Source organism: Myotis daubentonii, chromosome 8 (genome assembly GCF_963259705.1).
Source record: "Myotis daubentonii chromosome 8, mMyoDau2.1, whole genome shotgun sequence".
In the NCBI taxonomy this organism is placed as follows: Eukaryota; Metazoa; Chordata; class Mammalia; order Chiroptera; family Vespertilionidae; genus Myotis; species Myotis daubentonii.
In genome coordinates, this window is record NC_081847.1 from 77,183,066 (window position 1) to 77,197,319 (window position 14,254).

The following is a 14,254-nucleotide window of genomic DNA, read 5'->3' on the forward strand; positions in this document are numbered from 1 at the left end:
CTCACAGCCAAGACCAGTCTATTTATGGAGCATTCTCCATAAGGGGAAAGTTCCTCTTTATATTTAATTACAACTTTAAGTACTTCAGTAATTTTCACCCTTTTCCTGGGAGCGATGCAGGATTAACCTACCATTCCTTCCAAAACAGTCAACTAGGGGTTTCAAAGGGAAATGCATATTATGTCTCCTTCTGCTTTCTTGTTCATCTGTGTGGTATTTTTACTCTAGTTAAATATATCAGTTTTCTTCTTACCTCCCTGGCCGCATGTTTGGATGCTGTTGTCTTGGGTTGTCAGGGTCCCTTCTTAAATTCCAAGCCCAGAACTGAGCATAACAACAATGAGTGGAAGGAATACGGACTATTCCGCTGCTGGGTGGACATTAAAATTATACTTTGTTAGTCTAGGAACAGATTAATTTCTCTAGCATCTGTGTTTAGCTGTTGTTAGGCTAGTACTTAAGAGAAAATTCTCATTCTTTCTTATAGGAATGGCTCTTGGGTCAGTTTTCTCCAATCCTGTTGCCAGGAGGTTGGCTTTTAAGAACTCAGATGGAAGCTGTGATTGTAAATTTTTTGTGTCAACTTGACTGGCCATTAAGTGCCCAGATATTTACTTAAATACTTTTTCTAGGTGTGTCTGAGAGACCCTTTTGAGAAGAGATGAGCATTTGAATTGGTGGACTGAGTCAAGTAGATTGCCATCCCCAAAGTGGGTGGGCAGCATCTTATCCATTACAGGCCTGAATAGAATAAAAAGGCAGAGGAAGGTTGGATGAGCTCTGGTGGAATTGAATGCTTGCGCTGAGGTGCCCATCTTCTCCTGTTTTTGGCATTCCTTGTTCTCAGGTCTTCAGACCCAGCCTGGAATCTCAATCACTGGCTCTCAGGCCTTCACACTACACCATTAGTTGTCCTGAGTCTCCAGCTTGTAGAGAGTCAGTTATAGGACATGAGTCAATATCATATAATAAATTAGTGCATCTCCTATCATTTCTTTAAAAAATTGTTTTGATTGATTTCAGAGAGGAAGGAGAGGGAGAAAGAGATAGAAACATCAATGATGAGAGAGAATCATTGATTGGCTGCCTCCTGCACACCCCACACTGGGGATCGAGTCTGTAACATGGGCATGTGCCCTGATCTGGAATTGAACTGTGACATCCTGATTCATAGGTTGACACTTAACCTCTGAGCTATGACCTTGGCTCAAGTTAAAGTTTATAAATATTGTCAGAGGAAACAGAGCAAAATAGAAAGTTAGAAATTGGGATTTCTCACTACTATCCCTTAGCATATCATAATCTTTAAGTGATTTAACAAATAACTCTTGATCTCTATCATTAATATACTTATATGTATATATAAATCATTCATATATGTATATGTGTGTATATGTATATGTATATGTATATGTATATGTATATGTATATGTATAGTCAGGGGAAATAGTATGGGTCATGTGCCCTGTTTAAGCCCAGGATTATAGAAGATCTAGGAAAAGCTGTGGTCTTTATTTTTAAGAAATATCCAGATTACTTGGGTGATAGGACTTTCATATAGGGAGCCACAGTGGGCCATGCAACAGTATACAATGAAGTGTGAGGTCATATAAGGCAAACTATAAATTTTCCCAAGAAAGCATGATAAAGGTCAAAGAAAATATTAAACCCTAAGGCCCTCATGAGCAAATTTTGGAGAGGGTTACGAGCCTTTTCCTAATATCCTAATGATAGAGAAATAGCTTGATAATTCTGAATCATTATATGAAGAAACCGAGTCACAGAGAAAATATCATAGTTGGTCAGAAATTACACACTGGCACACATGGAACTGGAATTCAGGATTTCTAGGGTAGGAATATTGCCACCTTTCTCTGTGACACACACACACACACACACACACACACACACACACAACCTTTACATCCACTCCTAATTCTGCTGTTTCTTCAAATTCGATGCCCTCCTGCCAGATGTTGTCACCTGTCTTTTCTCAGAAGACCTTGGTGAAGTTACAAGCTAAGCCCAGCAGGCGCCTGCCCCAGGCCAAACAAACAGAAGAGAAATCTTTCAGGCTGGGCACCAGGGAAAAGTGATCTGTGGCATTAGCTGAGGCAACTGATGACTTGGCATTCTGTCCTGGAGTCATCAATCATATAGAATCAATCTCAGCTCCCTCAGGAGCTGGCCCCAGCTTACATAATTCTCTCTCCCTGCCACCAACCTGAATGGTCTGATCCCAGTGGTGGGAACTGTTTTGTTCTACGTTCAGCATTGATTCACTTGGCTTTCAGTAGTATTTTCTACAGTCCCCAGAAATGTCACTTAATTTATCCTTGCTGAGGTGGCTAAGTTGCCTGGGCCTCACTGCACCAAATAGTTCATGCCGGGGTCCAACCCCAGCAGGTCCAGGGGTCCCCAAATGTGTGGACGGAGTCGGCGAAGAGGGAAAGACTCAGAGACAGTGTTCAGTTCATCAGCAACCTAGCCAGGATCTCTAGCCCGGATCTCCAGAGAGGTTCTGCTTCGGATCTCCAGCGAGGTTCTGTAGCCATGTTCCCTCGCTAGGTTCTCCAGCCAGGTTCTGTCCAGGCTCTCCAGTCAGGTTCAGTGTCCAGGTTCCAGTCAGGTTCTCCTGCCAATCTCTGTAGTCAGGTTCAGTCCAGGATCCCTTGCCATGTTCTCCCGCTAGGCTCTGTCTCTAGGCTCCGAGGCCAGTCCCTCTCCAGGATCCTCCGGCATGCTCTCTCCAGCGAAGTTCTTCTGTCTCTAGGCTCCGTGTAGGCTCTGTCTTCTTGATTCTGTTCTAAGTTCTGAGTGTTTCTGTCTTGTTACAACTGTATTTATACCAGTTGATTCAATCCTATCAATCTTTATTACAAAGGTTAGGGCGTTTCTTATCTCCATTCCAGGGAGAAAAGATTATGTAGTTTAAGCATGATTGTTCGTAGTTAAAGGGATTAATTACCCGCCTGGCACTTAGTTGAGGGGTTTTATTCCCTCCCTAACTTCAGGGGAAAATCCCTACCTGGGGAAAACAACCTTTCTCAGAGACCTTGGTTAAAACACATAGTGCCAAGAAGGTGAGCAAACATATTAAGAACAGTATGCCATATATGCCAGGTCCCTTGAAACAGCAAGCATGGACCGGCTCCCGGCAAGTTCAGGTGAGCAAAGAAACGTGTTTGGCTTTTCACATCAGTGGCATGGGCCTGGGGCCTTGAGACCTGGACATCAGGGTTCATGCTCATGCTTCTGCTCTCTTCCCTGAGATGGGACAGGGATCAAGCATGCAGGCCAGGGGCTGGGGCTTGCATGTCCAGTGGTCCTGAATTATTTCCATATCCCTGCCACTTCTCGGCTATGTGATCTTGAACATGTTACATTATTACTTAATGCCTCAGTTTCCTCATCTGTTAAAGAGTGATAATAATACCTACCTCATAGAGTTGTAGGATTGAATTGAATCAGGGGCATAAGTGCTTAGGACAGTATGGGGCAGCTGTGATCAGTAAGTACAAGTTATTAATATTATGATTATTAGGACACAATTAAAATTTGTAGAGTTGACAATACATATAATAACGTTGGTAGACATGAAGGAAAAGGCCTTGAGAAAAGTCGGCTGTGCAAAATGACTCTTCTGACCTGTCTCAGAACCCAGTATCTGACTGGCACTCATTTACTTCAGTAACCCAGAATACGAGTTTGCTATGGACAAAATGTTTGTATCTCTCTCCCCGCCCCCCACCCCACCTTGAGAATTCATGTGTTGAAACCTAATTTCCAATGTGATGGTATTTGGATGTGGGGGCCTTTGAAAGGTGATTACATCATGAGGGTGGGGTCTTTATGAATGAGATTAGTGCCCTTATAAAAGAGGCCTTAGAGAGCTCCTTAGCCCCTTCCACCACACGAGGTTACATCAAGAGATGGTCATATATGAACCATAAAACTAGCCCTCACCAGACACTGAATTTGCCAACACCTTGATCTTGGATATCCCAGGTTACAAAACTGTCAGGAATAAACTGCAGTTGTTTGTAAGCTATCCAGTCTGTGATATGTTATTACAGCAGCCCAAACAGAGTAAGACAGCCCTTCTCCTTCCAAGCAATAGGGGGTGGGCCCTAGAGAATCTGGCTTAACAGTCTCTGGCATATAGTGAATGGATGAGGGGGAGGTGGAGGATGTTAAAATGAAGCTTTGTCAACTCCACAAGGTTTCTGCAGACCAGAGGGATGTGCATAGATGAAGAAAGTCCTCATTTCCTCCATGAAAAGACCTTCTTTTTATCCTGTGTGTAAAAGGAGAAGAGGAAGAAGCAGTCTTGCTGGTGATGTGCACTTTGTGGGACCAACTGGGGAGGAGAGGAAAAACAGTGGGCACAGGAGTGGGTGAGTCAGACTTAACCCTCTGGGAGGTGGCACAGCCCTGGGAGAGGCAGCGGGTCCTTCTCTCTAAAGTTTAACCTCTGTGTGTCTCCACATCTGTCTGTCCCTCTCTTCTAGCAACTGAAATCATCTTTCCAAGAGATTCTGAGGATTGCTTTATTTGTTCAGAGACAAGGAGGCACTAATAAATTCCTCTGTGTGAGGTATTTAATTACATAATAATGTGTACACTAATCAGGGTAAATGTGTTTGTGAAAACACCTTGATATGGGAACAGTTAATCACCCAAGGCATTGCTTCTTAACACACCTTGGAAGTTAACTTAATTAAATTAATTAGAACAATGAAAAAATTGAACTGTTTATTGGTCCACAATGGCCTGAAGAAATGCTCCCCCTCAAATGCAGGAACATCTCCCACACTGCAAACTATTTTCCCCCAAACCCTCAGCCTTATGGTTATGACTACACCCCAGGAGCTTGCAGCCTGCAAAGCTCCCCCTGCGCCTCACCTTAGAGTCATTTCCTGTTGGAGACAGAAGGCAATCTATCCACGTGCTTACATACATGCACATGCACGCACACACACGTGTGAACATGCACACGTGCACATGCACATACACACACATTTGTGCCTTTTGTGGATCAGAAGCTCAGGGAAATCAAGAAAGCTTTTACTTAGGATTTCTCAAATGTACATTTTGTAGTCAACCTCAGAGTGGGCCAGCCTGTGCATTCTAAAGGGAGGAAAGACAAGAATGTTTTCTGAGGGACTATTATAATCATCATCAATGCCCTTACTATCATCATAATCTATTAATAATGATGACGTTAATAATCTGAATTTGCATAGTACTTTAAAAAAAACCCTCACTATTTCTTAACCCCCACCTCCTTTCTACTTGGGTTTTGCATATGGTGACTGATAACTCAAGATGCCTGCCTCTGGGGAGCCTATAGACTATGGCATCAAGCCCTGACAAGAACAAACTTAAAAGCCATTTTGACAGCTGAGCAAACATTGAGTAGTGTGCACATAAAATCAATCAATGAAGAGCGAGCTTGCACAGCGTGGAAGCCCAGGGCCTCTCGGGGCGAGAGTCTTATTTTGGAAAAGGAGTGATCGATGAGGGTAATGGGACTCCTAGAGATTGTCCCCCAAATACGGGAAAGGAGGCCTTGGCCATCTAAAGAGCTGTGAACACCACAGTCAGCTTCTCCCTTAAGGAGCTTAGGCACGTAAGGACAACCTGGACACCCTATATCAAAACACCTCCCCAGTGGGCATTAGCTAAATGCCAAAGACTTCTGTAGCCTGAGTTTTCTATGAAAATGAGAGACTTGATGATATCCAGCCTGGAATTACTTTTTACATGTGTCTTTTCTATCTCTATCTCATACAGTTATAACAGGAATAAATAAAAATCTCTCATGGGTGCAGCATATACCTTCCTTTCTTTCTGAAATTCTTGTTAGCTTTAAGATAAGAACATGGACCAGGGGAGAGGGCACAGAAGAGGCCTCCCCGAACCAAGTGCAGAGGGGCAGGGTCTGTGAGTTTTCTTTCTTTGAGATTTTCCCCTGTGCTCATCATAAACTTATTGATGCAGCTTTTCATGATTTTATTTGGTTAGTCATGGTGGATACTTAAGACTCTGAGCAAATCTATGGAAGCATGTCGCCAACCAGCCTAAATACCCAAATAGCCCAGCATTGCTTGACACACTCAACAATCAGGCTAACCCTGGATCAAAATATAAATAGAAAAGTGGTCATCATTTTTTGTGTGTGTGTGTCAGTGAGGGTCCTTGTAGGAAACTGGGACAGGAAGTACCCAAATGGGTAGGAGATTGGCAGTATTATGGAAAATCGACACAAGATGTGGAAGTTCCCCCGGAGCTGGCAGGAGCAGGGGAGGAGCCATTACCAGCATGAGTAGCTCAAGGCCTGAAGGAACAAAGCAGTTGCTGAATCCAGAGAGACTTGTAGCTACAGTTGCTGAACAGAAGATTTTAATGGAGAAACACAGCCACAGCTGACCTGCAGACTGCAGGGAGGGAGCTGAAGGAATAAAGACTGAGTGCTGTCTCTCATCCTCCCTGACCCCCCAAACTTCTGCCAGGGCCTGGGGAAGCCAGAGTGCTGGAGAGCCTGGAAGATTCCATCCATAAGGAAAGGTAGAGGGTGGAGCTCAGACCAAGGATGTGAGGGAAAGAAAAATATTCTGTAAAAGGAAAATAAATGTAAAATGAATTTCATTCAGACAATTCATCTTTTGTTGGATCATAAAGTTTCTGTCCTATGTGATTATTTAAACTCTCCATATATTGAAACAGATATTTATGTTTAAGCTGCCACCAAGCCAGGGCTTTAGTTTTCACAACTTTTCTCCAAGTAATTCTCTATTCATGTGTGCACTGGGGAGGAGCTTGCTCATAGAGATTTTCAGTAAGAAGGTTGGCCCCAGACTCCGGCCTACAAAAGACACACAAGAAAAGGAAGAACCTTATTATTTAGGAGAGGGTGCTGATCAAAGGCACCATAGTGAAGAGTATATGGTTCCCTTCAGAGCTACAGGTGTCCAATTTCTGCACTTAGATCAGATCTGCAAGGCACAATCAGACCTCCACCTGTCAGGCAGGCCACACATACCCCTATCATTCATGAAAAAGTTAATCAAACTAACCTGTACCCCATTTCCAATCTCGGTGAGATACATCATAGGGACATTATGCAGCTTAGAGTCTAGTAAGAAATTTAGATCAGATAAGTAAATAACCCCAGTTAAGGCAATATAAGGTGCACTCCTTGAAAGGGATCGAAAACAACAGGTTATTTGTAGCTCAGTGGAAATAAAAGCCACTACTAATGGGGAAAATGAAGAAAATCTCCATGGACAAAGGGGTATTTCAGGAGATCTCAAAGAAGGGAGGTTGTTAAAAAAATTTGTTCTCAGTACCTGCTCCCTTGCCACACTCACTTCAACTTGGTGTCTTTGGTTTGGTTATTGTCATTAACCTACCAGGGAAGCCCAGCTCCATGTCGTCCTTTTAGTGGTCAAGGCCTAGCCCTAGATGAAGTCCTACCATGCCAGGGAATGTTTTCCTATCGCTCCAAGCCACACCGACCTCCCAAATTCATACATCCATTCCCCCAGAGGCTGACTTGACTATTCTGACCTCTTCATGGGGTGAGTCTTGTTTTTCCCAACCATGTGATGAGCAGGTGCCACACTTTCTTCATAAGTAGCTTCAATATTGCCCATCTGTGTTCCAAATTGGGCCTGGGAGGGCAGCTGGTTCAGATCGTGGTCATTCATCTCAGAGATGTGCCCCAGCACCTGGGGACGTGCGCGCATAGCGAAGGCGGATCTTCTGATGGTGAAACAGGTGATCTGGATAAACTCAGCCCAGTTGCAAGGACTCCACACTCACTGAGCCAATGATCTGAGTTTCTGAGCCATTTATCCATCTCCAAGTTCACATTTTTCTCAAAGATGATTATGGAGGAAAGATGCAAACATAAGTAGAAAAGGTCCTTCTTGCCTCGTCAGCTCACTCCTCCTGTAATTACAGTCCCGTCAGAAGGGAAGGACAAACGAGTTCCTGGAACCTGACTCCTCAACACTCCTCTTTAATCATCATCACCTGTGTCTTCGTTCCTGGATTCCTGCCCTCCCCCAGCAGCCCTTCCTTCCCTTATCCAGATCCTGTTCTGGTTCCCTTCCGTCTCTCTCCAGGATCTGTCAGTCCTCAGGGCCTGAAGCCCCAGCCACTCCTTGTGGGCAAGGTAAGAGCCTTTGGCTGCTCTGGATGTCCCCTCTGTGTTATCCTTTTCCTTCATCCTCAAGAACTTGAATTCTTGATAACTTTTGGATGTGTTATGCCTCTCAAGGAGCATAAAAGACTAAAGGCCAAAAAAAAAGGGGAAAAGATAACATATCTTTTCTTCCTTTCATTCACACAGTTGGTTGCCTTTCCCCCTAAAGTTCATACATAAAACCCAGGACGGCGTGTGGTGCAGCGATATAACACATGCCCAGAGGGAGCTGCAGGCCGCTCAGTGAGCGGCTGACTCCTGCAACCCTGGATTGTTTATCTGGCATGACCTTCCATGATTACAGAAATTGTTGGCTAGCTTGGATGTGTCTTTGCGACTCCACGCCTCCAGTGACCTGAAAGTCCGGAGGAAGTTTCCATCTCTTTAGTTGAATTTGGCCCATGACTGTTCACTTCTTCATCTTGCCGTTCAGTTCTGTTTATTCAATTCTATCCCGTTCAGTTCCAATATATGTTCAGGTCTGACCTTCAGAATTTTTCACATCGGTCCACACAAACAGGTTTAATGTCCCCAGAAGAATGGCAGCCGAGACACTGTCCACCGCAATCTGGTTCTTCCCTTTATTCTAGGCAGAGTGGGAGCCCTGGCTTCCTGCCCTTCCTCTAAAGCTGGAGAAGTGGACAAACAGACACAAGGGGATCGGGATCCTTTCCCCTGCACCTACAGTTGGTCCAGAATTCATTCATCGATTTCCTATATCCATGAACTAATCAATTGCTTCATTATTCATTGCTTCATGGATTCAGTCAGCTCACTGTTGTTAGTGGCAGTCACTGTGCTAAATGCTGGGGGTATAATGATAAATGTGAAGAGGTTTTCTTTCATGGAGTTAGGAAAAATCCATGGATCATCAACTGTCCCCCTTTACCTTTCCCAGTAGCCCCAACCTCTTTAGCTCCTTAGCTCTCCTGATTTTTAACTTTCTTATTCCTCCATGAAGCTGAATGTCATGCTCAGGGGTGTGGAATTTGCCCCTGAGCAGAGGCACTCTCCCCCTCCCCAACTGAGGATGTAGCTGTTTTCTATTTTTAAATGTTAGTTAGCTGACAGCCAGAAAGCAACCTTTGCCCTTCCAAGTTGGCTCCTGATACTGGCTTCCTCTTTGTGGGCCTTGATTTATTGCAGATTGCAGGAAGGTTCAGTGAGATATTGAGGACCGGGGCTTACACTTACTCTTTACTGAGTGTGTCTTACATCAGATGCCATGGAGGAAGGGCTTTGAGGATAAATAGGACCCAGAGTCTGCCTCCAAGAAACTTATAATTTAGGTGCATACACACTGAATAATTTTAAAACAAAAAAGATGATTAGCAACATAAAGAGTATAATTGAAATCCTTTGTTATTTTAGGTAAATAGTGAGGACTTTCAGGACTTTAGAGAAGGGGGATTTGCTCAGACCTTGAAGGATAGTTAAGTTAGCATTAAGTAGAGAATATCTCCATCCTTCCATCCTTTCTCCCATATCAGGCCTACCTGCTTCCACCAGTCCTTTCTTAGCGCCCTCTCTACCCCAATAAATAAGAAGGAATAGCCCAATGTCATTAATTGAGTCAGGCACAATTGGTTGGGAGGTATTTACTGGTGGGCAGCATCCCTGAGTTAAAAGGCATAGATCCATGTGCTATTCTTTATCTCTTTCTCAGTATGAAGGCTGTATAGATTTGCTAGGCAGGCGTGGCCTTGCCATTGTCCTGCTGGCCATTTCTACCTCATTGGTGAATGCAGCCAGTAGATTAGTTGTGTCTCACCTTATACCTATTCTTCATGCTTCCTCTCCTTTCTCTATTGGCTCCTAATATGTGCCCATCCAGAGGGTTCCAATATTTCTATCTTACTGGTACTGTTGTTCCTTGGTGGGGAAATGGTTAAGAGGCCCCCAGAGGTCTTCAGGCTGGAGCTCTTCACACTGCAGCCTCATAGGTGCTTTGCATTGGGGTATGCATCTGGTATACACTGTCTTGTTTGGTAGACATCTGTGAATATTCTGTTCTACCCTTACCCCTGAAATGTGGTCAGAATAATATTTTGTATACTGTGTTATGCCCCAATACTGTATTGTCAAATAGAGTAGCAAGTGGGTCTTTAAAAAAATACATGGAATATTCAAGTATGAATGATATACGGCCCTATTTCCAGCATGCCCTCCCTCCATACAAGCTCTTTGTGACCTCAGCAAATGGAAACACATGTCTATCAGTTTACCATGCTCCTACTTATTCAGGCCTGTGCCTACTTGGTTATGGCTGACTACCTTTTTTCCACCCTTACACTTCAAATAGGGTTGGTCTCCAGGACATGCTAAGTCTCTCTTCTCTTCCCATTTCCAATAGGGCCAGTCTGGGATAGACCCTCATGGTATGTTGGCGAGTCTGGGATAGACCCTCATGGTATGTTGGCAATAGCTTCTATTGATTTCTCTGCCTCCAAGTCCCTGCTCCAAGCAGATATGTCCTGCCTATGGTCTCCAGGTTAATCCTCCTCAAATAGCATATTCACATTGGTACTCCTGAATGCCTCATTTTCTCTAGTATTCCCATAATCGAGTTTCTCCAGAATATGAATTTACTGTTCTCACTCAAGTTCACTTCTCAATATTTCCAAATATAAGTGGCCAGTTCTGATTGACCTGGTCATGAACATTCTACCAACATCAAAGTACCAGTGGCTAAAAAGTCTTCAATATGTTCCATATAAAGCATGCTTCTATAACAAAGACTTGATACCCATCTTATAATCATTGAAAAATCATTGCTACTAATCAAAGGGCATAAAATTCTTCAACAGAAAATGATTAAAGCATAATTAGGATGAGTTATGTATTGAGGTGAAAAATCAGCCAATAAAAGGAAGGTGTTATGTGTGAAGTTTGATTATAAAGTGATGTTCATGTCTCAGTATGATGATGGGCAAGTCCAGCAAGTAAATGCATGTTGCTACCAACCTGGATCCTTTTCCTGTTTCTTCCCTACATAGCAGACATATGACAGAATATAGATAACAAAACACAGCATGCTAGAGATTATTTTGACCAGTTTGTCCAGTGCTAGAAATCTGGAGATGATGGCCAACCGGGAACAAGATTTAAAGATGCAGAGTTAGATGAGGTTTTCTGGACCTCATGGGCCTCCCTGAATGTCTTTGTTAACTGAAGATCACTAATTAGCAGTAGATCCTGATAGCCTCACTGTGATTAGTACCCATGGTTTGTTACTCCCAGTCTTTGTACAGATTGATCTTGGGGTTTATCCTTATCCCCTTAAATGTTTTTCACCTGTGGAACTTGGAAAGCCAGGGAGCTATTTAACATGAAAGAGAAAAGACAAAGGAGACCAGGAAAGCTATCATGAATATTAGCTGTCAATAGAAGGAGGAAAGGCAAGATTGGGTCTTTGAATATGTACAAATTTTAAATTATTTCTCTTCCAGATGGAAAAAAACTCAGAGCATTTGAGGGAAGTTCTAAGGGGCTATACCAGCATTTTTATGGATCCTAACTATTAGAAAGCAACTTGGACTTTTACTGAAAGACCATGTTCTCTGCCATGGATTGCTGAAGCAGAGGTTTGGTACTGGATTGGAAGGGCTCTAGAGTTCTAGAGGGGAGGCTAGGATTCTGGAGTTGTAAGTCCTTCCAAGGCTCCTTAGTTTGCCATCCAAACATCCTTAATGTTCATTTTACTTCTGTAGTTGTGTCTGATGCTGAACTGAACATGCAATAATAGTTAAAAAATTATTATTGGCAGATAATATGGTTTCAATAAAATTTCAGTTGGGTGAATAGATATGGCTCTGTACAAAAGAAAAGACAATTGCAAAATATATAATCTTCCAATAAAATCATGAAATTCATTCCAGAACCCAGAATAAATGACGTGGGGGATATTTACTTCTATTGGAAGAGCCAGGATATACCTTTTTTGTGGGTGCTATTTATCAAAGGGATTTGGCCCTGGCTGGTGTGGCTCAGTTGGTTGGACATTGTCTGTGCACTGAGAGGTTGAGGGCTTGATTCCCTGTCAAAGTATATGCCCAGGTTGCAGTCTCAATACCTGTAGGGGGCATGCAGGAGGCAGCCGATCCATGTTTCTCACATAGCTGTTTCTCTCTTTCTCTCTCCCTCTCCCTTTCCTTCTCTCTAAATATAAGTAAAAATCTTTTTTTAAAGGATTTGTATGTACTGAGCACTACTGTATGATTTATCTGGGTCAATATTTGTGACGGCATTGTAAAACTGACTGAGCCCTAATGACAGTGTTGTGCTGCTGTATGCCACATATGGTGGGGTTTGCTTTTCATCAGAGGATGGTGTACTGGACCCTGACACCCCACAATTATAGGGAAATAAACAATCATAGTGGGAGAATTTGGAGTTGGAAGATGGTGATGTCACCAGCACAGGACCCTTGGGTGTTCACTATTATAGGGATTTCAGCTTGGAGTGTGCCCAACACTGAGTTCATGGATCCTGGCCTTGAACTTCTATCAGCTTCTGTCCTTTGTAGATGGACAGAATAACTGCTTCATAAGGCTCAGGGATCTGTTTCACCCCTTCGAGGAGGTGTGGCCATGACAACATTGATGTTGTGTGGTCTGCAAGGATAGGTAAGAGCAAGAAGCAAAGAAGACCCAGGGCTATCTTGTGAAGAAGCCTTATGCCGAGTTTACTCTGAGTGGGCAAGGTAATGTACCTCAGCCTCAGCCTGGAGCCTAAAGCCATAGCTATATTTATAGTATCTCTCTGGAATGTGCTGAATATTAAGGAAATTGCTCTTTTGTTGGTCCCTGATGTGCTCAGGTTGGCCGTTGGCAAAATCCACAATGCCCACTCGCTCCCTGCCTTTCCTTGCAGCCTTCCTCTGCCCCAGATTAAATGCTAGGACCTCATGGGTATGTCTCTGATTGCCCTGTGGCACATGGTCGTTCCTCTGCCACCCCAAGAGCATTGTAGCATTTTGCTTACATCTTTCTTATGGCTCTCACACTAGTCCCTGTTGGTGGGGGTCCTCTCCTCAGAGCTTTCTGGCCTGGTGACTAATGAGCATTACTTCCTCTCTGGACCATTAGTTAACAAAGAAGAGAGTGTTACCTCTCCCTTCATATTCGCCTTCAAATGAGAGTTCTCTGGGGGAGCCAAGGAGACTTGAAGACCCATCAGAATAAAGTTTTTATGATAGAATACCCAGGAGGAGATTTTTTAAAATGAGAGTTTGAACTTTAATATGTAGCTTTAGAATAATTTCCTCTCTCTCCTGCTCCCATACCAAAAAGCCTAGTTGGCATCTTGGCCCTGACCCTTTCCAGATCCCTCTTACTTACACACCCTTTGGGTGGCACTACGTTTCCCGTGACTCTGCCTCTGCCTCACATGTTGGAAACATCATGAAGTCCCCCTTTTCCTATTTACCAGCCACTTGAAAAGTGCTTTCAGTTTTACTCTCTAATAACTCTTCTTTCCTTCCCAGGCTGCCCGGCATCCCTCCCTTCAGCTCATATCTCTGCCTCAGTCTGATCTCTCCCCATCCTAAATGCCCTACGAGCTAACGCTGCCCTCCTCCTCTGCAAGGCCAACCTGCTGGTACCCTTCCCTCCCTTACAATTTGTCCCAGTGCCCCCAAATGCCACAGAATGAGCTCCTAGTTCTATGGGTCATGTCCATGCTGGGGCTTCCCAAGACTTCATTTTCCATTTCTCTGCTTTATACATACAAATACATACATATTATGCAGACACACTTGCATACAAACACGCATGCACAGTTACACATGTACTCACATTTGCACACAGATATATATATATATATATATATATATATATATATATTCAGACTCATACTATAAACTTAAATTTACCCACACACTTTATACTTACCTGTCTCCTCCTGAATCATCTCATATCCCTATCTCTATGGGATCAGCCATGAAAGTTCAGTTTAGATGTTACCTATTTCATAAGACCCCCATTGATTCTCTTCCAATCTAAGGCTACCCCATTTCCTAAACTCCAAGGGACAATTGAAGGA